This window comes from Hordeum vulgare, chromosome 7H, assembly GCF_904849725.1.
Source record: "Hordeum vulgare subsp. vulgare chromosome 7H, MorexV3_pseudomolecules_assembly, whole genome shotgun sequence".
In the NCBI taxonomy this organism is placed as follows: Eukaryota; Viridiplantae; Streptophyta; class Magnoliopsida; order Poales; family Poaceae; genus Hordeum; species Hordeum vulgare.
The window spans coordinates 313225891-313251177 of NC_058524.1; the positions used below are offsets into that span (position 1 = coordinate 313225891).

Genomic DNA, 25287 nt, shown 5'->3' on the forward strand with positions numbered 1-25287 from the left:
GCTGCGGACCGACGCAGGCGTTCTCGGACAGGCCGAGCAGCAGGATCCACATGCAGTCGGTGCTCAGCCAATTCCCTGGGTACACCTGGCATGTCAGCGGGCTTCCATGCGAAAATGTCCCAGTTCTCACGGAGGAATTTGATGAGCTCGGCTTCCTATTTTGGATCGAGGGTGGTGGAGATGTTCGTCGGGGCAGCGGTGTCATCCGTCTGGTGGATGCTGACCTTCTTCGTTTCTCCCGCCGACTGGAATGCGGACTCCGAAGTTGGCTTCTTCGAACGCATCAAGTCAGCGGGGTCGGCTGTCTTCTTGTACTCGTCGAGTTCGAGGACAACCATCTGCTGATCGGCGATCCTCGAACCCTGCTGCAGACACTCTTCGGCCCGCTGCCGATTGCCGGTGATAGTGATCACACCTTTGGGACCTGGCATCTTCAGCTTCAGGTACACATAACATGGACGGGCCATGAAACGCGCATACGCCGGACGGCCCAGAATCGCGTGGTATGCACTCTGGAAGTCCACCACCTCGAACGTCAGCTTTTCCTTGCGGAAGTTCTTGTCGGAGCCGAAAACGACGTCCAACGCGATCTGGCCGAGTGACTTGGCCTTTCGTCCAGGGACGACTCCATGGAACTGCATGCTGCTCTCGCTAAGTTTGGACATCGGAATGCCCATCCCCTTGAGAGTGTCGGCGTACATGATGTTCAAGCCGCTGTCGTCGTCCATGAGGACTTTGCGCAGTCGGACTCCTTCCACCACCGGGTCGACGACCAGAGCCTGCCTCGTTAGGGTGGGAACGTGTGCTGGATGATCCAACTGGTCAAAGGTGATCGTAGTCTGAGACCATTTGAGGAACGTGGGGTTGGTTGGGGTGGCCATGTTCACCTCCCTGTTCACTAGCTTCAGTCGACTCTTGCTTTCCACGTCAGCAAAAATCATTAGTGTTGCATGGACTTGGGGGAACGGATCCTCCTTGTCTTCCTCATCCTATTCATTGTCCTTTTCACTCGGCTGCCCTTCGCCGAACCCTTGGATCAGGAGGCGACATTGCCGAGTGGTATGCCTCGGAAATATGGCGTTGCCTTCTTCATCCATCTTCGTGTGGATTGGACATGGCTGATCCAGGATGTGGTTTCCGAACTGCTTCTTCTTGGGGGTGAACTGAGCCTTCCCCTTGCCCTTGAACTTGGCATTGGTAACGGCTGCGGCCTCTGCCTGTGGAGTGGACGGTGCTTTCTGCTTCTGCTTCCGAGTGGTGTTCCCATCTCCATCGGCGACTGCTTTATGCTTGCCGCTACGAATGCGACCTCTTCTTCGCCATTGGCATAGCATGCTGCTATCTCGATCATCTTGCTCTTGGAGATGTTGCCTGTCCGACCGAACTTCAGGTACAGATCCCTGTACCGCACGCCTGCCTTGAAAGCGCAGACTGCTTGGTGCTGTGTGACGTTCTCCACCGTGTGGTAGAGGGTTGTCCAACGCTGGATAAAGTCACGCAGGGGCTCATTCTGCTTCTGGACACAGTGCTGGAGCTCCACGAGACCAGCAGGGCGTTTGCACGTCCCTTCGAAGGTCTTGATGAAGACTCGGGCCAGATCTGCCCAGTTGTAGATGCTAGAAGGGGCTAACTGGTTCAGCCACGCCCGCGTCGAGCCGTCGAGCATCAGGGGGAGATGTTTCATGGCGACCTGGTCATCTCCGCCATCGATCAGGATTGCCACTCGGTAGTCATCCAGCCACGTTCCTGGCTTGGATTCTCCTGTAAACTTGCTGATCCCCGTCGCCAATCGGAAGTTGGGAGGGATGTCAGCCGAAAGGATGGCCCGACTGAAGCACTCGGGACCAGAGACGATGGTCCTGCTTCCACTCGGACAGTCTCTATCGTGACCATCACGGTGGGCTCAGCTCCTGTCGACCTTCCTCTGGACGATGTATCCTCTTGCGCCGGGCCTTGGATCATAAGTGTCACCGACCGAACGCCGATCATCTTGATGTCGAGGCCCGTAGGGCCCACCCCGCGGAGGGATGCATGAACGGCGATGATCTTCAGGATTCATGGAACGGCTCCCTCCTCTGTGTCGCTGATGAGAATCGGGGCTGAAAACGGACCGATGCGTGTTCGCGTGAACATAACCGTTGTGGATCCTGTTGTGCTACTGGGAGACCGCCGAATTCTGCTGTTGCGTCGTGTGCAGCAGGGCACGGATTTGCTCGATCCCTCTGCCAGCCTCTGAATCAGTCGGCTGGAGGGAGTCGGACGAGTGCGCCGACTGGCAGAACGGCGGGGCTGACGGCGAGCGCCGGATGTTTCGCCGACCTCGTGCTCGTTTCGACCGGTTTGGCGGGGACTTTCATGGGAATTGGCCATGCGCACTTCGGCTGCAGGCCCGTGACGCAAGTACTCGGAAGGCAACTCGGTCGGAACTGAGTCCGAGCGCTGGGACGGCGGCGCAACTACAACCGATTCGAGGACCGCCACTTGTGTAGATGCATTCTGGCGTGCCTGGGCATGTTGCACCCAATGCTGGAGCCACGGACGGCGTGACCGCTTGTTGCGGCGCGTGACGGGGGCGAAGATCGACACCGGGGCCGACTGCTGGAGAAGAAGGATGCCACGGGCGCCGGCATGGAAGTGCGTAGCCCCGCGACTGGGGAGCGCCTCGACGTCGAGAGGCGCATCCTGAAGCCATGCCGAATCGTCGACAATGAAGGAGAGTGCGCCGAAGAGGATCTCACGACCCATGCACGAATCTCCACCGGACGACATGACGAAAGGATGTAGTCGCAAACTCGCCGGAAGTCGCTTAGACGCCTGCCCCACGGTGGGCGCCAACTGTCGTGGGTATAAGTCTGACAGTAGATGTGTAGGGTACGAAAGGATGGGCAGGGCCTTAGCTACGGCGAGGTTGTATGAGTTCAGGCCCCTCTACGGTGGCGGTAAAAGCCCTACATCTCAGTGCTCTTGGGAGCTTGATGTCGAGTGGAATATGGATTACAGTGAAATGCTAACCCCTGCACCAGTGGGAAATTGAGGCTTATTAAGAGTGCGCTGCCCTTCACAACGGTTCGGTGCACAGGGGTGGTGTAGTGGCGAATAAATGCCTACGTTAGAGGTAACGTATGCCTTAAATGCTAATAATGGTACATGAAAACGTATGACCGTTGCCCTCCAGGGGGGTTACGATGTACAGAGTGGAATCCAGTCAGTAAGTTCGATACGTTCCAAATGCTCATCTCCGACTGGATGATGGAGGAATCGTCACCTACTGGATGATGGGAAGTCCTTAATTCAGTCGGAACTGACTAAGGGCCTTGTCCCTTATGAAGGGTAGTCCTTGGGTAGGACCTATAGGGCAGGCCTATGACCCTAGCCTGGGACTATAACCCCATCAGACGGCAAAGCAGTTGCCACACCCGGTAAACCAGTTGTCGGGAAGAAGCCACAGAAAGGACCCAATCCTAAGACTGAGTGTTATTATTGCAAGGGGACCGGTCACTGTAAGCGGAACTGCCCTAAGTACTCGACGGATAAGAAGGCCGGCAACGTCAAAGGTATATATGATATACATGTTATTGATGTGTACCTTACCGGCGCTTGTAGTAGCTCCTGGGTATTTGATACCGGTGCTGTTGATCACATTTGCAACTCAAAACAGGAACTACGGAATAAGCGAAGACTCGCAAAGGACGATGCGACGATGCGCGTCGGGAATGGTTCCAAGGTCGATGTGATCGCCGTCGGCACGCTACCTCTACATCTAACTTCGGGATTAGTTTTAAACCTTAATAATTGTTATTTAGTACCAGCTTTGAGCATGAACATCGTATCGGGATCTTGCTTGATGTGAGATGGCTACTCATTTAAATCTGAGAATAATGTTTGTTCCATTTATATGAGTGATATGTTATATGGTCATGCCCCGCTGGTCAATGGTTTATTCTTGATGAATCTCGAACGTGATGTCACTACTAGATACTAATGACGCACCACACAAGCAGTGCGCCACTACTATATAGTAATGGCGCACCATGTGAGGTGTGCCATTAGTGTGGTGGATACTAATGGCGCACCACACTCTCGGTGCGCCACTACTATATTTTTTTTATTTTTATTTTTTTTGCAAAACTACTAATGGCGCACCAGAAGTTGGTGCGCCATTAGTAACCTGCTTACTAATGGCGCATCTGTTAGTAGTGCGCCACTACTAGGATTTTTTTTGTTTTATTTTGCAAACTACTAATGGCGCACCACAGCTCGTGCGCCATTAGTAACCAGTGATACTAATGGCGCATCTGTTGGTGGTGCGCCACTACTATTTTTTTTTGCAGAACTAGTAATGGCGCACCAGAGGAGGTGCGCCATTAGTAACCAGGGTTACTAATGGCGCATATGTAGGTGGTGCGCCACTACTATAATTTTTTTTGCAAAACTACTAATGGCGCACCACCACCCTCGCCGCCGAGCACCCCCCGCACCCTCCCCCGCTCCACCGCCGCCGAGTACCCCCCGCACCCTCCCCCGCTCCACCGCCGCCGAGCACCCACCGCACCCTCCCCCGCTCCACCGCCGCCGCTGACCCCCCGCACCCTCCCCGGCCCGCTCCATCGCCCCCGATGACCCCCCGCACCCTCCGTCGCTCCACCGCCGCCGCCGATCCCCCGCACCATCCCCCGCTCCACCGCCGCTGCCGACCTCCCGCAGTCTCCCCTGCTCCACCGTCGCCGACGACCCCCCGCACCCTCCCGCGCTCCACCGCCGCCGACGACCCCCCGCACCCTCACCTGTCTCCTCGCTCGGTTCCCCCGAACAGAATCGGCCGAGCGCACCACCCACCCCCTCCCTCCCCCCCGAGCGCCATTGCTATCCAAAAAAATAATATTACTAATGGCCCACCTCTTTGGGGTGCGCCATTGCTATCCAAAAAAAAAAAGATTACTAATGGCGCACCTCTGTGAAATGCGCCATTGCTATATAAAAAAATATTTACTAATGGCGCATTGCATGGGGATGCGTCATTGCTATCAAAAAAATCTAATGGCGCACCGCTCCGGGGTGCGCCATTGCTACCGGATCCAACGACCGCCCTCATCCCCCTGACCCTCTCACCCAACCCACAGCCCCGCACTCCTCCTCCCTCGTCCACAACTCGACATCTCTCTCCCGAACAACTCTTCTCATCGCCGCCACCATCAACGACGCTCGATCCACGCGACCTACCGGCCGGAATCGATGGTGCCACGCACACCACATGGATCCCCTCACTCTGCTACTCCCTCCTATCATGGGAGATCCAGCACGCGTGTCCTCCAATGCTATCCGCGACCGTCTCTTGTTACTAGGGTTTCGGTAGGATTGGCCCCGGTGACTCAGGTGCGTCCGGTCACTCCATCTCCTCCTCCTCACAACCCTCCGTCACATCCTCAGCTCATGTTCTCTCCCTCCCAAATCCAGTACGGCGGAGGCGTGCGGGGTTGACCAATCCATGGGAGCGTCGTATCTAGCATCCGTGTCGCCAGATCCCCCCTCCCAAATCCAGTACGGCGGAGGCGCGCAGGGTTGACCAATCCAAGGGGGCGCCGGATCCCCCCCTAGCCAAACCACGGGGGTTGACCAATCTATCTGCAGGAACCTCTAGACGTGATGGTCGAGCCTCATAGGAGCGTGGACATAACTGACGGAAAGTGGTGCCCAGACCGTATCCAGTTTGTGCAATGAATTCACAAGGACGTACTTCTGCATACCAATATTTTATTTTCTCTTTGCAGATCCTTAGTTACATCATCGAGTTTTCAAACCATGCATCTCTCAAAAAAGAATTTCCCTGTGTAGATTATTGTTTTATGAGTTTTACTACAATGTAACTTTTATACTATTTGGCTATGTTCAGTTATTAGGAAACTTTTAGGATCTGCACATGAATTAACAGAAACCTGTGCAGATAATGAACATAATCTTTTGGATTAGTGCTACTTATTCTAAGTGTAAAGGATGCCGAGTTAACTTGGTATTTTTAACAAATACGGTTCAACAACAAGCTATATTAAATAACAATCCAGATTAAAACATTTTAACAGATAGACTATTTAATAAAATCTGCTCGCCTGCTATTTATATACATAACTATTGGACAGTGGCAAGACTTCCATTGTGTGTCTGAACGTGCACTAATGTTTTCCTGCTATTTATATACATAACCATTGGATAGTGAGAAGATTTCCATTGTGTGCATGAACGTTCTTTTTTCTATCAATCCATCTCTTATCATGCATACATGCTATCATATACTATATGATAAATCTTTTAGATGCTCACTGTATATATAGGTGCTCAAATTTTGATTACATGGAGCTTCTGTTTGTAGTGAAAAAAGGGTATGTGCAGTTTTTAGTCAATGTCTATTTAAATCAATAGAATTAGCAGGTTAACCCGCTAGATTTTTTCTGAAAATCAGTATACATATGTTTTTATAGATGTTTAAAACATGGACTTGCTCCCACATGTGTTTGACACAATATATGTAGTATCTGTCATACCTGATGCGGTATAATACAAATAAATATATAGGTAATATATGCACTTTATAGAAAATAAATAGATGTTATATACTACTACCAAATGATTTTATCCAAATGTTGTTGGTTCGTGCATACCTAAATGTCATGTTTTCTTACGCCACCCATCTTATTTGAGTTATTAGATTTACATTATTGGATTTTGGAGAAAATTTGATGCATCAAAATGCTTAGCTTACTCCCAGTCTCTCCTCATATCGAGGTTGAAGTATTAGGTAATACTATTGTTTAGCACATAACTTATTACATTATGAATTTTGGTGTGGCTTTCGATTTTATTTTTGTGGACATTATTTTTACACATGCAGTCATACCACCTTTCCGTTATCTACCTCTGATTATACCTACTAGCGGTCATATCCTTCACATGGTACAAATCCTGATACACTTTATAGTATTTTTGTTATAATTACTTTCATGTAAATCCAAACTATTATAGTTACTGAAATTAATTGGACATTTATTTAAGCCATTTAACAAAGCGGAGCTCCATTTGCTAGGGTTCGCAGGTCATGAGATGAGGTAAACTAACTTGTAATAAGGCGTCTAGAGGTTAGTCACGCTGAGCTCCTATCGCACCGCAGTCGTATTCTTGGTTTATGTCGACGGCAAACAAATACTATTATGAGTTATTACTTAATTATTATGCTTACTTTTTTTCCTTTGATATGTTCGTTTTTCTTTTGATAGCTTACCACATACTTATAGTATAAACAAACAGGAATTTGGCTTTGTAAATTATTTTGCGCCTTTGCATATGATCTGGCCAGATTTGTACGTAATGCTGAGGCTTGAAGCATCACAAAAGCTTGTACAAAATCATGTGTAGTGGTTGGGTTCGAATATATAGATTGAGATTTTTTTCTTGCCGAAAGGATTGCCCTTCTTCACATAGCTGCAACACGTCGACAACACATATTTTGTCGCGAAAAGGAGAGTCATAATCGACCATATTTCTTGTAGTGGTTTCATTGTCTTGCAGTTTTGTTTGTTTTCATCTCTTTACTCAACGCTGTTTCTTTTGGCGTAATGCAGTGGGATTGTTAACCCTTTCATTTGCTTAGCTCCCGAGTAGAATTTACAGGTTTGACTGAATTGTGGAGAGGAATGGCGATTCGTTGCTGGTGCAGAGTCAGGAGTGCTTGGAGAAGGTTGCCAAGACGGTCTCCTTCCTCGCGCAGCCTGAAGGCTCATTCCTGTTGTTGCTCACACGTAATTCAGTTCTGATGCATCTGTTCTAATACTTTTATGGAGTTATATATAGGGGCTGCTGATTGTGTGCGTTTACTAGTTTGATTCTGTTTGCAATCAAGGGTGAACACTATGATCGTAGTATCATCTCCATGACTGGAAAGTTTGTGCCTATACCATTGCTTCTTTCCTTCAGGCTTAAACATTTGGTATCACATCTCATTAGAGCGAGCGTGTGACCTATGTAGCTGGGATTACTTTGGATTCAGCGCAACATCGGCAGCTTATATTTATAATTTGGAACCAAACATCATGTGCTTATTCTTGTATGTGAATGTTCTCTTGAAAATCTTAGCTGTATACTTTGGAGCTTATGTGTATCTATCTCTCTGTGTGTGTGCAGTCGTCACTAGTTGACAATTTAACTATCTTGATACCTCCTAAATTTTGTAACAAACATTGCTGGTGTTGTTATGTTAGAAGTCAATATGTATCAAAATTTGTAATTCTGAATCATCTGTTTTCTTTCTCTAACGCTATTGATTCATGCTTCTTTTGCGAGGGGAAGTTCAAAAGGACCGCGCGCTGGAGCTCCTAAATGTGCGCCCCTTCTACTTCATTTACTTATGTGGCGTGAAGACATAAAGCAAACCTTTGGAGCCATAGTTGTCTTTTTTGTCATCTAAAATAATAATGGTAACATATTAATGCAAACAAAATAATATTTTAGCTCAAAAAATTGTATGTGAATAATGAATGGATGCTATGGAACTATATTTGTTATGGAGCTATGTATGTATGGATGCTATGGAACTATATGTATATATGGATGCTATGGAATTTTGGATGTATGGATGCTATGGAGTTTTGATATATGGATCATGAAATTTGTTATGCAACTTTGCATATATGTTATGTGTTGTGGATCAGTAAAACTATTGGGCACATATTATGTATTATATATTTGATATATATGTTATGTGTTGTTGAATTTGTGGTTTTGAAAAAAAACATATATATGCTAGAACACCAGATACTAATGGAGCACCATGGGCTATACTAATGGCGCACCTGGGAGGCATACTAATGGCGCACCTGGGAGGCATACTAATGGCGCACCTCGGAGGCATACTAATGGCGCACTAGGGAGGCATACTAATGGCGCACCTGAAAGGAATACGAATGGCGCACCTGGGAGGCATACTAATGGCGCACCTGAGAGGAATACTAATGGCGCACCTGGGAGGCATACTAATGGCGCACCTGAGAGGCATACTAATGGCGCACCTGGGAGGCATACTAATGGCGCACCGTGAGCAATACTAATGGCGCACTACCTGGTGCGCCATTAGTATACGAGATACTAATGGCGCACTTGTGGTGCGCCATTAGTAAAAAAATCTAATGGCGTGATGCTAGTGGCACACCTATAGTGCGCCATTAGTAGCAAAAATAGGTGCGCCATTAGCAAGCCTTTTCCTAGTAGTGTGTTACACATATTCATAGTGTGAGTACCAAAAGATGTAAGGTTTATAATGATAGCCCCACATACTTGTGGCACTGCCGTCTTGGTCATATCAGTGTCAAGCGCATGAAGAAACTTCATACAAATGGTCTTTTGGAGTCTCTTGATTTTGAATCATTTGACACATGCGAACCGTGCCTCATGGACAAGATGACCAAGACTCCGCTCTTCGAAACAATGGAGTGAGCAATCAACTTGTTGGAAATAATACATACCAATGTATGCGGTCCAATGAGCGCTGAGGCTCGCGGTGTCTATCATTATGTTCTCACCCTCGTTGATGACTTAAGCAGATATGGGTATGTCTACTTAATGAAACACAAGTCTGAAACCTTTGAAAGGTTCAAGGAATTTCAGAGAGAGGTTGAGAATCAAGGTGACAATAAAATAAAGTTCCTACGATCTGATCGTGGAGGAGAATATTTGAGTCACGAGTTTGGCACACACTTAAGGAAATGTGGAATTGTTTCACAACTCACGCCGCCTGGAACACCGCAGCATAACTGTGTGTCTAACGTCATAATCGCACTTTATTGGATATGGTGCGATCTATGATGTCTCTTACTGATTTACCGCTATCATTTTGGGGATATGCATTGGAAACTACTGCATTCACTTTAAATAGGGCACCGTCTAAATCCGTTGATACGACACCGTATGAATTATGGTTTGGCAAGAAACCTAAGCTGTCATTTCTGAAAGTTTGGGGCTGCGATGCTTATGTGAAGAAACTTCAACCTCAGAAGCTCGAACCCAAAGCGGAAAAATACGTCTTCATAGGATGCCATAAGGAAACTATTAGGTATACCTTCTATCTTAGATCCAAAGGCAAAATCTTTGTTGCCGAAAGAGTTTCTCTCAAAAGAAGTAAGTGGGAGGAAAGTAGAACTTGATGAGGCAATCGTACCTCCTCTCGAACAGGAGAGTAGCACAGCACAAGAAAATGTTTCTGAGGTGCCTGCACCTGCTATAGAAGAAGTTAATGATGATGATCATGAATCTTTGGATCAAGTTCCTACTGAACCTCGAAGGTCCACAAGGACACGTTCCGCACCAGAGTGGTACGACAATCCAATCATGGAAATCATGTTGTTGGACAATAGTGAACCTTCGAACTATGAAGAAGCTATGGCGGGCCAGGATTCCAACAAATGGCTTGAAGCCATGAAATCCGAGATAGGATCCATGTATGAGAACAAAGTATGGACTTTGGTGGACTTGCGCTATGATCGGCGAGGAATAGAAAATAAATGGATCTTTAAGAAAAAGACTCGCATGGATGATAATGTGACCATCTATAAGGCTTGACTTGTCGCTAAGGCTTATCGACAAGTTCAAGGAATTGAGTACGATGAGACTTTCTCACCCGAAGAGATGTCAAAGTCGGTCCGAATCATGTTAGCAGTTGCCGCATTTTATGATTAGGAAATCGGGCAAATGGATGTCAAAACGACATTCCCGAACGACTTTCTTAAGGAAAAATTGTATATGATACAACCGGAACATTTTGTCGATCCTAATAATGCTAACAAGGTATGCAAGCTCCGGCGCTCCATCTACGGGCTGGTGCGAGCATCTCAGAGTTGGAACATTCGCGTTGATGAGGTAATCAAAGCATTTGGGTTTGTACAGACTTATGGACAAGCCTGTATTTACAAGAAAGTGAGTGGGAGCTCTGTAGCATTTCTCATATTATACGTGGATGACATATTGTTGATGAGAAATGATATAGAACTTTTGGAAAGCATAAAGGCCTATTTTAATAAGAGTTTTTCAATGAAGGACATTGGATAAGCTGCCTACATATTAGGCATCAAGATCTATAGAGATAGATCGAGACGCCTCATAGGTCTTTTACAAAGCACATACCTTGACAAGATATTGAAAAGGTTCAATATGGAAAAGGCCAAGAAGGGGTTCTTTCCTCTATTACAATGTCGGGACACCGATCCTAAGTCTTAAGAATCCAGCCTATAACACAACACATCACTTTGCAGCCTCACGCACGGTTAACTCCACGGCAGCCACCTTACCTGGCCAGGGACCGTTTGCGTCTTTTGGCTCACGTATGTGTATATGTCGCCAGCATTTGAATGACACAGAACCCAGGTCGACATGACTAGTTATAAACCCAAGTGGCACATCTGTACAGGGACAAGCATGCATAACCCAACAAAGTAGGTGTGGGTCAACAGTGTGTGTAGATGATTCGTAGCAAGGTATAGGGACTCCATTACATCGCGTGACATTTCCCCAAAGGGACAAACACAATAGCAAACAAGGATACATGCCAGTCAATCAATGTGTCCGGAGCACTAGCAAGCTACCAAGGCTCGGTGGAAGCACAAAGAGGCATTTCCCTGTAAAGAATACTACTAAAGGCACACAACTAGGTGACGAATCCCACACATACCAATGCATTTAAAACATACACACAATATATACGATATGTGTAGATACAACATGGCATCGCAACATAACTCTATGACTCAAGCATTTATTAAATACTCCTAAGAGTGAACAGAGTATGATATTACAAACAGGGGTCACATGACCCTGCACTCAAGTCATACAGGCATCAAGCGGAAGCATAACATGTCTGGGTATAGGCCTCTACTAAAAGTGGATGGAAGAGCCTGAAAAGCTACAACGACCCTACCAAAGAAGCCAGACCTCTGTCTAGGACTCCCAAGATATTACGGTTAACATCGAACACATCGCATAGAAACCTTTAATGAGACTAAGGTCTCCTCTGCAAAAACATATATAAGCAAACGTGAGTACAAAGGTACTCAGCAAGACTTACGTCAGAACTATCTACATATGCATCAGTATCAATGAAGGGGTTGTGGAGTTTAATTGTAGCAAGCAAACTTTGACTCTTGGCTAACCTGTACCACGACTACAAGTACTTTGTTTGAGGTGGGATAGCGCACACGAGTCCACATATTCACCAATCAATACACCACTATGGATCCACTCTCCTCGCCCTACGAGAAGGCCATCCATAGCACTCACACTTATCTTGCATAATTTAAGAGTATCCATTCCAAGTTGTCTATGTACCACGTAATGTTTCCAAGTAGTCTATATCCGAGGATGCGGCTATTCGAACAGATTAATTCACCCTGTAGGGGTATACTTCTTCACACACGCTCTCACCACCTATCACCATATGCACGTCATGCATCTCAGCAACCTTCAAGCGGAAGCACTGGCGTGGGTGTCGGCCACGACCGTTAACTACAAAAGACCCTAGTCTAGGTTTATCGCCTATTTGAAACTGAACCCGCAAGGAAGTCCTGCCAAAGTTTCCTTAATGGCCCCAAACGATGTGCGTATCCCAAGCCCACCATCCGGGGGCCACTTGGTACACCGTGCCACTTTGTATCTACCGTAGTGAAGCCTACCGCATCGGGAGAGCTAAATACGGTCGCCAACACTTCTCCTACAAACACGAGAAACTAGTTGCAACTCCTGGACAGAGATCTAGGAGATTAATAAGCCGAGAAGGTCAATTAAGTATCCCAATGTGTGGTTGTATCTTGTCTTGGGTAACATACACAGAACTCAGTTCTTTAGGACGGTCCCAATGAGACAACCCACCATGTACTCCTACATGGTCTCTCATCGCCACCTTTACCAAATCAGATTCACACACTTTACTCGCACATAGTAGGACATGAACACATCCATTCTGATTCATCGTACAGATGGATCAAACCCGACACGACTCTAAACATAGAGGGCATAGTAAGCAAGCATGGATGAGTAAGCACAACAAGGATCAAGCAGTTGCTACTCATGCCAAGTGGTTTCAACTATTTACTGTGGCAGAAACAGGTCATGCAGAGGAATGGGTTCAACTATGGAGAACAAATAACAGTTGAATCATTGTTGTTCTAATGCAGTAAAAGAGAGTAGGAGCGAGACAATGGGATTGTATCGGGGTGTTCAAGGGGGTTTGCTTGCGTGACAGTTCTGAAGATAGCAATGAGTCTTCATCAATGTCACGATCACATCATTGGAACCATCACTACAGGAATCTGAGAATTGGCGGACGGCAAAGGGGGGAACCACGGACGGCAAAGCCTTTGCCGTCGGTCAGCAGACGGCAAATTAGACGGCAAAAAAAATCCGGTGAAGAGGTTCTTTGAAAAAGCAGACGGCAAAGAATCTTTGCCATGAGGGGGCAGCCGACAAATTACATGGGACGTCATATACTGCAACGGCCCCGCTAAGTGTTAACGGCAGGCCTCCCCTCTTTGCCGTCTGCCCTCCCCCCTTTGCCATGAGGGGGCTGACGGCAAAGGGGGCACACAACCCCTCTCTCTCCCCTCTTTGCCGTCTGCCCTTCCCCCTTTGCCATGAGGGGGCTGACGGCAAAGGGGGCACTCAATCTGCTTCAGCCCATGGCTTTGGGCCCTTTGCCGTCTGCTGGCAGAAGGCAAAGGGCTTTGCCATCTGCTCGCATATGGCAAAGAGCCTGTATTGCTCCTTTTTTGTCTGTTTTCTTTTATTTCCCTACATTTTTATACTATATCTATATACATATTTCACAGCATTTATAGTTTTAGACATCTTCAAAACATATATTTCACAACGTATACATTTCCAACATCATCATCAAATATTTAACAAGCTAGAGAACACATAGGCTAGCACATTATACTATATCTATATACATATTTCACAGCATATATAGTTTTAGACATCTTCAACACATATGTTTCACAGCATATACGTTTCCAACATCATCATGAAATATTTAACAAGCTAGAGAACACAAAGGCTAGAACAATATGTAGTTTCACATAGTTCATCCATATATATACATACATAAGTTTTACATCGTTCGTCAATACAAATGAAAAAATTAAACACTAACAGTCCATCAATGCCAGCTTCCATGAAATTAATCAAATCTGCAAAAAGGAGAGTAATTAAGAAAGTTAGAAGAAGTAGAAGAAGAAAAAATACTAAAAGAATAATAAGTAAAAGAAGAAGAAGAGGTAGAACGTGCATATATGCGGGAATGTTCATTGCATATATGTAGACAACTTGTTAAGGCCTGACAACAAAATACTAACATTACAAGAGGCATCTAATGTGAAAATCAATAAGATTACATCTGCTTTCAACATACAATCAATGAAATAGGACTACCCAACAAATTATGAAATCGATGCAAACTAAATGTAGTGTTGTATCTCTCTTATGACAAGTGAAGCTGCTACTCAAGATATATATGCATTGATCCAAACTCAAGTTGAAGAAATAGATGACCTTAACAATCTTATCACGGAACTTCTCTGCAAGATCTTCAATGCTCGTTGCTCCCTCGGCACAAGCTATAGTGAGCTGGAAAAAAATAAGAACCTTAGCAATCAACCCTAGAAAAAAGAACACTCAAAGCAGGAGTCTCTGCAATTGAAACAAGGGAGAAAGGACATTATGTAGCTCTAGGTTTGGTTGATAATGTACATTTTTAGCTGGATAAAGTACATTATAGGATTTAGAAAAAGCAAAACGGCCAAAACAACTAAGAACGCTCGAGGACTAGGTCGCATCACCCCAAATGTTCAGTTCATACCTATATCAAAACAAATACAAAAGTAGAAAGACTGTGATATGTTCATATTTTAGATAACTATTGAGATGAGAATATCTTCCCATGTGTTCTCTTCCAAATGATCCCTTATTTTAGAAGCTCTAGTAATTAGCTCTGTTTTATATGGCTGACAAGGTATCATATTCTTCTCCTGCAGCTATAATCAGGATTCACAGTGTGAACGACGGCTCATCTTTGTGCAACTATATTGCTTCCAAATCTAACCTGGAGCATGAAAGTATATTATGTAGTATAATCCTGGAGCCCGTTCAAACTATAGGTTCTGTTGTGGAACATTTTCAGCCAGTTTGTTCTTTTTTTTCTCCTTTTTCCTTTTTGTTCTCAGCTAATGTTGTGTTAGAAAGTAAAATAAAAATATAACAACTTGATTTGGTTCTTATAAAACTATAAAATAAAAATGTGCATATTGTTGATCCTCTTTTGCAATAAAAATGTGCACATGAGTCTATATGTTAATCCATATAGTCATTCGATAGAGTAGTAGAAAAAAAAGATGGAGTCATTCTCCCTATACGAAAACCATGCATAGTTGTAGGATAAATTCGTCCTATACTTCTACTTGATTCACTATGTGATCATGTTGATATTCTTCAGACCTTTTTTTTCTGATAAGGAGCTTATTCAGACTTTAATATGGTTGGTTGTCAAAAAATCAGCTAGAATTCAAAGACAAATCATATGTCATTTATTTGCTAATTTAATCAGCCAGATCCAGAGATCCTCATCCATCAAACTTACAAATTGGAAGGGGATTCACCTTAGAAATTGAGGTTGTTGGAGGGAGATGCTGCACTGGGATGCCCCTCTAGCCGACATCAAATATTGATGTGGGGGCGGCGGCCGATGGCGTTGCGGTTGGAAGTGGCTGCTGCTCCTCAACAGCGACGGCGGGAAGTTGCTGCTACTCCTCTCCAGCAGCAACGGGAACAGCAGCAGGGGCGGGCGACTCATCTGTGGGCGTGGGGAGACCCGGCCCCGGCGACTCCCTGGCTTGGTTCATCGGGCCGCGCCACGCCACCGGCCTCGACGGAGACATTGCCGAAGGCCATGGACTCGAGGCGCTCCAGGTCGGCGCCCACGGCCTCCACCAAAACCATGTCAACTTAAGCAGGTCAGCTCGCATATTATTGGACAAATAGGACCTTCAGATCAGATTGATACGACCACAACACTGTGTATCTTACAACAAATAGTGGCCAGAAGAAACACTAAACAAATATGAAAGATTCAACCAATGTTGTTTGAAAAGTGAAGGATATTGTTTGCCAATTTCTGAGTTCAGAAAATAACAGCTGAAAATAGGAAAGCATGTTCTTCTAAAAAAGTAATCCTGCTAGCTGGCAATACTACAAATGCTTCTAACTCAGTTCAGAAAATAACATGTAGCTTAAGAAACGTAAAACTCATAATATCAGACCCACTCATAGTAATCATCCATAGCCAGTAATTCATCCTTTACTGCATTACCGTGGAAGTACACTATAGCTTATAGTTAGTAAGATAGAACAAATTAGGAATCAACAGGCACAACCTACCATACAGATTTCTAATAGAAAGGAATATTTCCATTCTTAATTAATCAGTCAATCACATACGGATGTCATCGGACCAATTGAACAATGTAAAATAGAGTATACCTAAAGCATCCTTTTATTTGCCAACACCAATGCTTCCTAAAAAAGCCTACTGATTGATGTCCCTCAAATATCAAATGATTGGTTTGCTGCCTCAAATATCAGGAATTTCTGCAAAATCGACACCACCAGATGCAACCACTCCATTAGCCTTTAAATCCAAATTGAAAATAAATAAATTAGTGAATCAAAAGAGAGGGTAAGTGCAGTTGTGAAGGCAGAAGCATCCAAATAGTCTTCGGTCGAGCGGGTCGGGGCTGATGTGGAGCTCGGCGAGGCTAGAGAGGCAGAGGCAGCGGAGGCGCGGGCAGCAGAGGGCGATGCTGCGGAGGGCGTCGCTGGAGATTCGGTCGAGCAGGTCGGGGCTGATGTGGAGCTCAGCGAGGGCCCCGTGGCGCACGGCGAGGACGGCGAGCGCGGCATCAGTGAGGTCGCGGCAGCCAGAGAGGCGGAGCGAGCTGAGGCCGACGGTGCGAAGTAAGGGGGCGACTGGCGAGGCGAAGGCTGCACAGGTGGGGCGCGTACCGGGGCATGAGGGTGACCGCGGCGGCTGGGTCAAGGCGCCGGAGCTGGAGCACGGCCCAGAGGCACGGGGAGACCCCAGGGTGAGCGAGGGGGAGGAAGGGAGGGGGCGGCGCGGTGGTGGTGGTGCGGGCGGCGTGGGAGAGACAGAGAGGTGGGGAGTGTGGGAGAGAGATAGAGGTCGGGAGTGGGGAAGAGAGAGAGGTGGGGAGATGAGGTGGGAGGGACCGAGGGCTGCCGTTATGTGGCCATCCCCTTTGTCGTCTGCTAGCAGACGTCAAAGAGGGAGAGGCACACGGCAAAGATGGAGCTGACGACAACAATCTTTGCCGTCTGCCTGGCGCATCTTTGTCGTCCGCTGGCAGACGACAAAGAGGTGGCCGACGGAAAATAAAACCTTTGCCATCAGCAACCTCTTTGTCGTCTTCTTTGTGCCATCTGATGGCAAAGAGCATCTTTGCCATGCGTCAGCAGACGACAAAGGCATGGCACATGGCAAATTTATCAATTCCAGTAGTGCATCGTCTACCGAGAGGGAACAACACCGGCAAACAAGAAAGAACAATATTTACTTCACGGAAATGCAACACTATGATGCATGATCATAACATGAGAATGAAATGTGGCATGGGCTAATCTAGCAACTACTTCTTAAGTTGAAGCTGATTTGAATCAAAATTCAAATATCACTTCGAATAAGTTATTCTTCAAATACCCTTTTAATTAGTTTGATCTGATGCTTCAGTATAACTTGCTTTATCATCCATGGAAATAGCACCATTAGATTCCTTGAATTTTTCTGATTATTTTTCGTATATAAATTATTTTCATTGGAGTTATATTTTATTTTCTATGATTTTTCAAAGTTTTGAGTAATTTCTGGAATTATTTTTATATCAGAAAATCAGTTATTGCGTTAGCTCTTCGTGAGCACGCCAACTGACCTGGGCCAAGTCAAACCTGACACTGGGACCTGCAAGTTAGTGTCTGTGGTTTAATTAGGATTAGCTAAACTAAATTATTCCTAAACAGAAGTTAATCAGGGGCTAGGCCCCACATGTCTGTGACCGTGGGAGGTCAAACCCCTGGTCAAAGGGGTCAGACCCACCGGCGGCTTGACGCCGGCGAGGTCTGAGGCGGTGGAGGTGATCGGAAATCACCCTCCGGTGACCAATTGAGCGGCGGAGGCCACCTCCATGGAGCTGGGACTCGCCCGTCCGTTCCGACAGGTTTGGTGTGCTGTGGAGGGCTATGGTGACGACGATGATGAGCTAGCGGCGACGCGCTACGGTCAGCATGGGGGCGACGGCTACAACGAGGGACATGCCATGGGGTAGGGGAGAATCGAATCCGGAGCTCACCGCGGAGTTTTTGGTGCTGACAACAGGGTCGGGAAGGCCCTATGCCCCGTGAATCATTGACGGCAACCGGCGGCAGGAGGTGGAGAAGATGGCGGAGATGGCGGAGACAGGGGGCCTCCAGCCTCGATTCTCTCTTCTAGGAGATGGGGAGGAGCACATCGGGGCTCTGGGACACGTTATCTAGACCAGAGGTGGCCGGGGACGTGGTGGTTGTGAGTAGCGGCGACGATGGCGCTCGGTCACGGCGAGCAGAGGCGAGGGAGGGGGCAAGGGGGAAAATGGCGCGACACACTCGATCGGGACGGCATTAGGGAGTCTATCCCCACGTCTACGTGGCTCGGGGCAAGCAGGAGGTGGCCGGGGACGTGGCCACGCTCGTCGGCGCGTCAGGCACGCAACTGCTTCTCCTCCTGGCAGGAGGAAGAAGACAACGGTGCCTCTGGTGGGCTGGGCCGGCAAGGTGGCTCCAGGTAAGACTTTTTTTTGTTTCCTATTTTTTTTGTTTTCTGACATTTGTTTTGATATTTTTTTCCAGGGCTCAAATCTAGCTCCAAAAATACCAATACATTTTCTAGGGTGTAGTTTGAATACTACAAACTTCCTCAAAATGTTTCAGCATTTTTGAAAGACTAAAAATAATTATAATCTGGTATTTTTCATTTGATGCAGCTTTGCTAGTTTATTTAAAATTCCTAAAAGGTTGATAAAAAGTGGATCACCCCTGGTATGTTGTTTCCAACATTTATTGGAGAGGGTGAAATTTTTTGAAAACCATTTGGGATCATTGAAAATCACCACTATTTAGATTTGTCTTATTCAATGAATTTCTTGGGTTTTGTTAGTCCAAAAACTCAAAAACATTTGGGTTTAATATGATGCAAGATAATGATGCAACTAATTGCAAGCAATTATTCTAGGGCTGTGACAACTCACCCCCGCTAAATAAGAATCTCATCCCGAGATTCAAGCGTAGGGTAAGAGGAAAGAGGGGACACTAGCTATCACAATCTTCATGATCCATTTGCTCTTCTCGAAGATGTCGATTCATTGCATCATGTTGATCGGGATGTCTTTGTCTTTGAGGTTTTCATCTAACACGACGACAAAATAACAAGAAGGTTCTACAAGATTCGATCTCCTCGAAGATCGAGCAACTCATGATCAACTCATAGAATGAGGCATAGAAACGTCCTTTGAGCTGAGACACAAAACACATAACGGGGATGATGAAATGAGACATATGATGAAGGTTCAATTGGTAGGCAACAAATCCACGCTTAAAATAGATGGTAGCAAGGTTTCAAAGTAGCGAGGAGTTAAGTTGCCCTTCATACCATAACGGGGCACCTTAGAAAGATGACTCGTAGAGTTATTCCCTTAAGTGGCAAAAAGAATTATTTTTGATACAGAGATGATTGAAACTCTTCATACCAGAATAAGGGAATTCACAAATGATCGTTTGAAAGAGTTCGTAAGAATGGCATACTCAGTTTGGAAGATACTAGAGTTATAGAGCAACTCGGCAAACAGATGTCACATTCCAATTGATACCGAAGGTATAACCCTGTGTCTGACCGTGCTCTCAAGAACTTGAGCATTTTCATATCCATCAAGGTTTACCAACATCCATGCCAAAGATCATGGCAACACATGATACTACCATGATGAATAATGGTGGAGGTTGCAGATGCAAAGGAAGACAACACCTTCTCAGATTTCACCTTAGCTATGCCAAGGAACGAAATTTGGTTAATCGTCCGAGAGACATTTAGGACTCCGCTTCTAATGTTCTCCTTGATGTACTAGCACAACCGAATTATAGGTCATGCTTGATATATAGCACATCAATATAGGTCGAACTTCGGGGCTCCAAGGGTCCATGAGGAATAACTTTTGAAATAAGTCATCCAAAGTCCTCATGGAGGGGTGGCTAGGGTTTCTGATATAAGATATTATAACAATAGGTCTTCCAGCTAGGTGTGTTAGCCACGACATCACTTTACCGGGTTATAGGGAGACCAATATTATAATTCTCGAGAGATGTCCCAACCATCATGTCTATCTGATATTCAGATCTGGTTGGTGATAGGATGTTTCAGACTCAGAATGTCTGAAAGAGAAGGTCTTCAACACGAATCGTCGAGATAACGTTGCGAGATTCTCAGAAGATGGACTAGAGAAGCCAACTCCAAAACATGAGCTGGATTGCAAGACCCACGTGAACACAGTGCCCAAGACAAATGTGAAAACACATAAATCTTACGACAAAACACTAACGAGTTCTAGGTGGGAACCATCATTGCGGATAACAAGCCATGTGCAAGTCCGTCTGGGCCTTTCGGGAATAATACTTAACTTCTTTTCCTTGAACAAATCAATCACTCGCTTGGTGTTCTAGGAGATACATATGGAATGGAGGTAGCTAATCTCTCAGACCAAAGAATCTTCGCATGTGCATGACTGACCCGTGATGATTCTGAAGGAAACAAAACGGCCTTCTCAAATTCATGGCAGGAACTTGCACCAATGCACATGAATTTAAAGGAAGTCACTTCTTACACCTAACGTAAACTTCATGTACGAGACATAAAGGTAATGCCTACAAAAGTTTCCAACACTAGCATTAATGTCCATCATAAATCATGGAACTAATGAAAATGTTGCCGATGGACTCAACAACAATTCATCAAGATATCCACATAAATGGATTTCCACAACTATGGGAGCAATATAATAGCATCGGTCATATCAAAGAATATAATGGCATATGCTCAAGGAAATCCACGAGTAAAACACCGTTACAAAGATCTTTGTTTCTAAGTTTCATTTGACAATAACCCATACTCAAATCAAAATTTCTACAAGATAATATTTACAGCAATTGATCACACAAATCAAGCGAAGAAATATCATCTTTCTTCAACACTCACACACACGCACACAAAGATATCCCTTTTAGATGAACTAAGTCAGGCGAAGCTTTTATCTTCCAACTCTCCAAGTTGTTGTTTAGCTTAACCAACTAGATTAAGGGGTATCCAACACGGATTCTTGGAGAAGGGGTGGTTTATAGAAAAACCAACTTAATCATGAGCTCAACATAACAGTCAGGAAGCAACCTGGTAATACTTCCGAGAAGATGTTTGGAAAATCACAAACCACCGATATGTTATTAAGCTCGGGAACAATCTTGCTTTTTAGGGCAAGATGATATGATCAAAAGAGCGAAGGATTGACACAATCTTAACCCATTGATCGAAAAGTGCACCATGAAAGATGGACTAGGTAGCACGGTCAGTCTTAGGATGACGATTCAATCACCATCACCATAAGAGTGAAATTATTGTCCATTAACTACCAAGCAATGGCATTTGTAGGAGTATTGATTTCACACATCATGGTTCACTTGTCGATATTCCAGTTACAACCAACACGGAAACCGAGGGATGAACAATGATAGCGAGAAGTATCACTACATCAAGAGCTTGTAAGAGATGGTGCAATTCTCACGACATACTTGACAAAAGAGGGTAAAACTCCAAGATAATACAGATCAAAAGATGGGTTGGCATTTTGATCTGCGGAATACAACTACTTTGACCCAATCCAAGAAATGGATGAGGTACCGGAGTTTGCTTCTCCCAGTCATTCTGAAATAGAATGGCTCCACAAACCACAAGAATAATAGGCATTGATGACACGAATGCACAACTACTCTTGACTATCCTCTCATGGATGAAGGTCAGAATACAACTAGATAGGGCCAACTCAAGAGCACATGATTTCCTGAGTTGTGGATGCATAGATTAGCATCTCGAACGAGTTCGAGATGATTCTTCCAGATAACCCATGCAGAAAGGTTGGATTGGCAGAGTCACAGTATGGAGTAGAGAACTCATCATGATCACTCTTGTTGTGATCTTTTAGTTCGTGAAGAACTTCTGCCATGATGGTTCATGGTAGTGGAAGAATGATATACCACGAACCTTGAAAACTATAAGAAGGTTACTATTCATCCTAAATGAACGAGCAATTACTATCAACGGAAGTGAGCGGAATGATCCTTGAGTTCAAGAAAAAAAAAATAGAATACCTACTAGCTAAATAACATCACGGGATGTTTTCAAAAATGATGGCCAGAATTATCACACTGAAAACCAAGACACTGCTAGACTAATGGGTAGTTTTTCGAGATAACATAATTTCCTAATACTTCAACAATACGTCGAGGTAATAGAGTACCTCAACACAAAAACTAGTGTGCTTTGTCTGGCCAAAAAGACATTGGGAACAGGAGGAAGGAATTTGCAATTGCATTGAATTATTTAAAACCTTGGATAACCCGGACATCATAACGGCTGTACGGGCATGAAATATGACGTGACCTGCATGAAAACTAACAACATAACAATTGAATTATTATGGAGACTCTGATCCTTGAAGACAACAACTTTCCTATAAGTCTCTAGCATAGTAACTGGTCATCCTAATAGATAGATGAGAAGGCCTAATTCTTAAACCCCGTAGAATAAAGAAGAGGCTGACTTAGAATAGAATGACACAAGGAAAGGAGTAAAAAGAGCCTTACGTTCCCTTGCACAAGCAATTCCCTTATATAACTAAAGTGTTGCTAGACACAACATCGACCAGTTTGGCTTGGTTATCCTACAGGCAATCAAGCTCTGATGCCAAAGCTGTCGGGACCCCGATCCTAAATCATAATAATCCAGCCTGTAACACAACACATCACTTTGTGGCGTCACGCAAGGTTAACTCCACGGCAGCTACCTTACCTGGGCAGGGACCGTTTACGTCTTTTGGCTCACGTATGTGTATAGGTCGCCAGCATTTGAAGGACAGAGAACCCGGGTCGACATGACTAGTGATAAACCCAATTGGCACATCCGTATAGGGACATGCATACATAACCCAACAAAGCAGGTGTCGGTCAATAGCGTGTGTAGACGAGTCGTAGCAAGCTACAGGGACTCCATTACACCGCGTGACATTTCCTCGAAGGGACAGACATAGCAGCAAAGAAGGATACATGCCGGTCAATCAATGTGTCCGGAGCAGTAGCAAGCTACCAAGGCTCAGTGGAAGTACAAAGAGGCATTTCCCGATAAAGAGTACTACTAAAGGCACACAACTAGGTGTCGAATCCCACACATACCAATGAATTTCAAACATACACACAATATGCATGATATGTGTAGATACAACATGGCATCACAACATAACTCTATGACTCAAGCATTTATTAAAGACTCATAAGAGTCAACATAGTATGATATTAAAAACAGGGGTCACATGACCCTACACTCAAGTCATACAAGCGTCATGCGGAAGCATAACATGTCTGGGTCCAGACATCTACTAAAAGTGGCTGGAAGAGCCCAAAAAGCTACAACGACCCTACCAAAGGAGCCGGACCTCTATCTGGGATTCCCAAGCTATTCCGGTCAACATTGAACACATCGCATAGAAACCTTTAATGAGACTAAGGTCTCCTCTGCAAAAACATAAATAAGAAAACGTGAGTACAAAGGTACTCACCAAGACTTACGCCAGAACTATCTACATATGCATCAGTATCAATGAAGGGGTTGTGGAGTTTAATTATAGCAAGCCAGCTTTGACTCTTGGCTAACGTGTACTACGACTACAAGTACTTTCTTTGAGGTGGGATAGCGCACACGAGTCCACATATTTACCAATCAATACACCACTATGGATCCACTCTCGTCTCCCTACGAGAAGGCCATCCATAGCACTCACACTTATCTTGCATAATTTAAGAGTATCCATTCCAAGTTGTCTATGTACCACATAATGTTTCCAAGTAGTCCATATCCAAGGACGCGGCTATTCGAACAGATTAATTCACCCTACAGGGGTATACTTCTTCACATACACTCTCACCACTTATCACCATATGCACATCATGCATCTCGGCAACCTTCAAGCTGAAGGACTGGCGTGAGTGTCGGCCACGGCCGTTAACCACACAAGACCCTAGTCTAGGTTTATCGCCTATTTGAGACTGAACCCGCAAGGAAGTCCGGCTGAAGTTTCCTTAATGGCCCCGAATGATGTGCGCAGGGTTCCCAAGCCAACCATCCGGGTGCCACTTGGTACACCTTGCCACTGTGTATCTACCGTAGTGAAGCCTACCCCATCGGGAAAGCTAAACATGGTCGCCAACACTTCTCCTACAAACACCAGAAACTAGTTGCAACTCCTGGACAGAGATCTAGGCGATTAATAAGCCGAGAGGGTCAATTAAGTATCCCAATGTGTGTTAGTATCTTGTCTTGGATAACATGCACATAACTCAGTTCTTAAGGACGGTCCCAATGAGAGAACCCACCATGTACTCCTACATGGCCTCTCATCGCTACATTTACCAAATCAGATTCACACACTTTACTCTCACATAGTAGGACATGAACACATCCATTCCAATTCATCGTCCAGATGGATCAGAGCCGACATGACTCTAAGCATAGCGAGCATAGTAAGAAAGCATGGATGAGTAAGAACAACAAGGCTCAAGCAGTTGCTACTCATGCTATGCGGTTTCAACTATTTACTGTGGCAAAAACAGGTCATGCAGAGGAATGGGTTCAACTACCAAGAACAAATAACAGTTGAATCGTTGTTGTCCTAATGCAGTAAAAGAGAGTACAGGCGAGAGAATGGGATTGTATTGGGATGTTCAAGGGGAGTTTGCTTGCCTGACAGTTCTGAAGATAGCAAGGAGTCTTCATCAATGTCAACGATCACATCGTCGGAACCATCGTCTACCGAGAGGGAACAATATTTACTTCATGGAAATGCAACACTA

General features: G+C 45.2%; 2 long non-coding RNA genes across 2 annotated transcripts; both read left to right on the forward strand.

Moving 5' to 3' along the window:
- Nucleotides 1-5084: 5084 nt before the first annotated feature.
- Nucleotides 5085-6161, forward strand: LOC123408758. Its single transcript, XR_006612782.1, has 2 exons — nt 5085-5373; nt 5455-6161. It is a non-coding gene; the product is annotated as an uncharacterized LOC123408758 (long non-coding RNA).
- Nucleotides 6162-7567: 1406 nt separating this feature from the next.
- LOC123408759 lies at nt 7568-8549 on the forward strand. Its single transcript, XR_006612783.1, has 2 exons — nt 7568-7787; nt 8329-8549. It is a non-coding gene; the product is annotated as an uncharacterized LOC123408759 (long non-coding RNA).
- Nucleotides 8550-25287: the final 16738 nt, after the last annotated feature.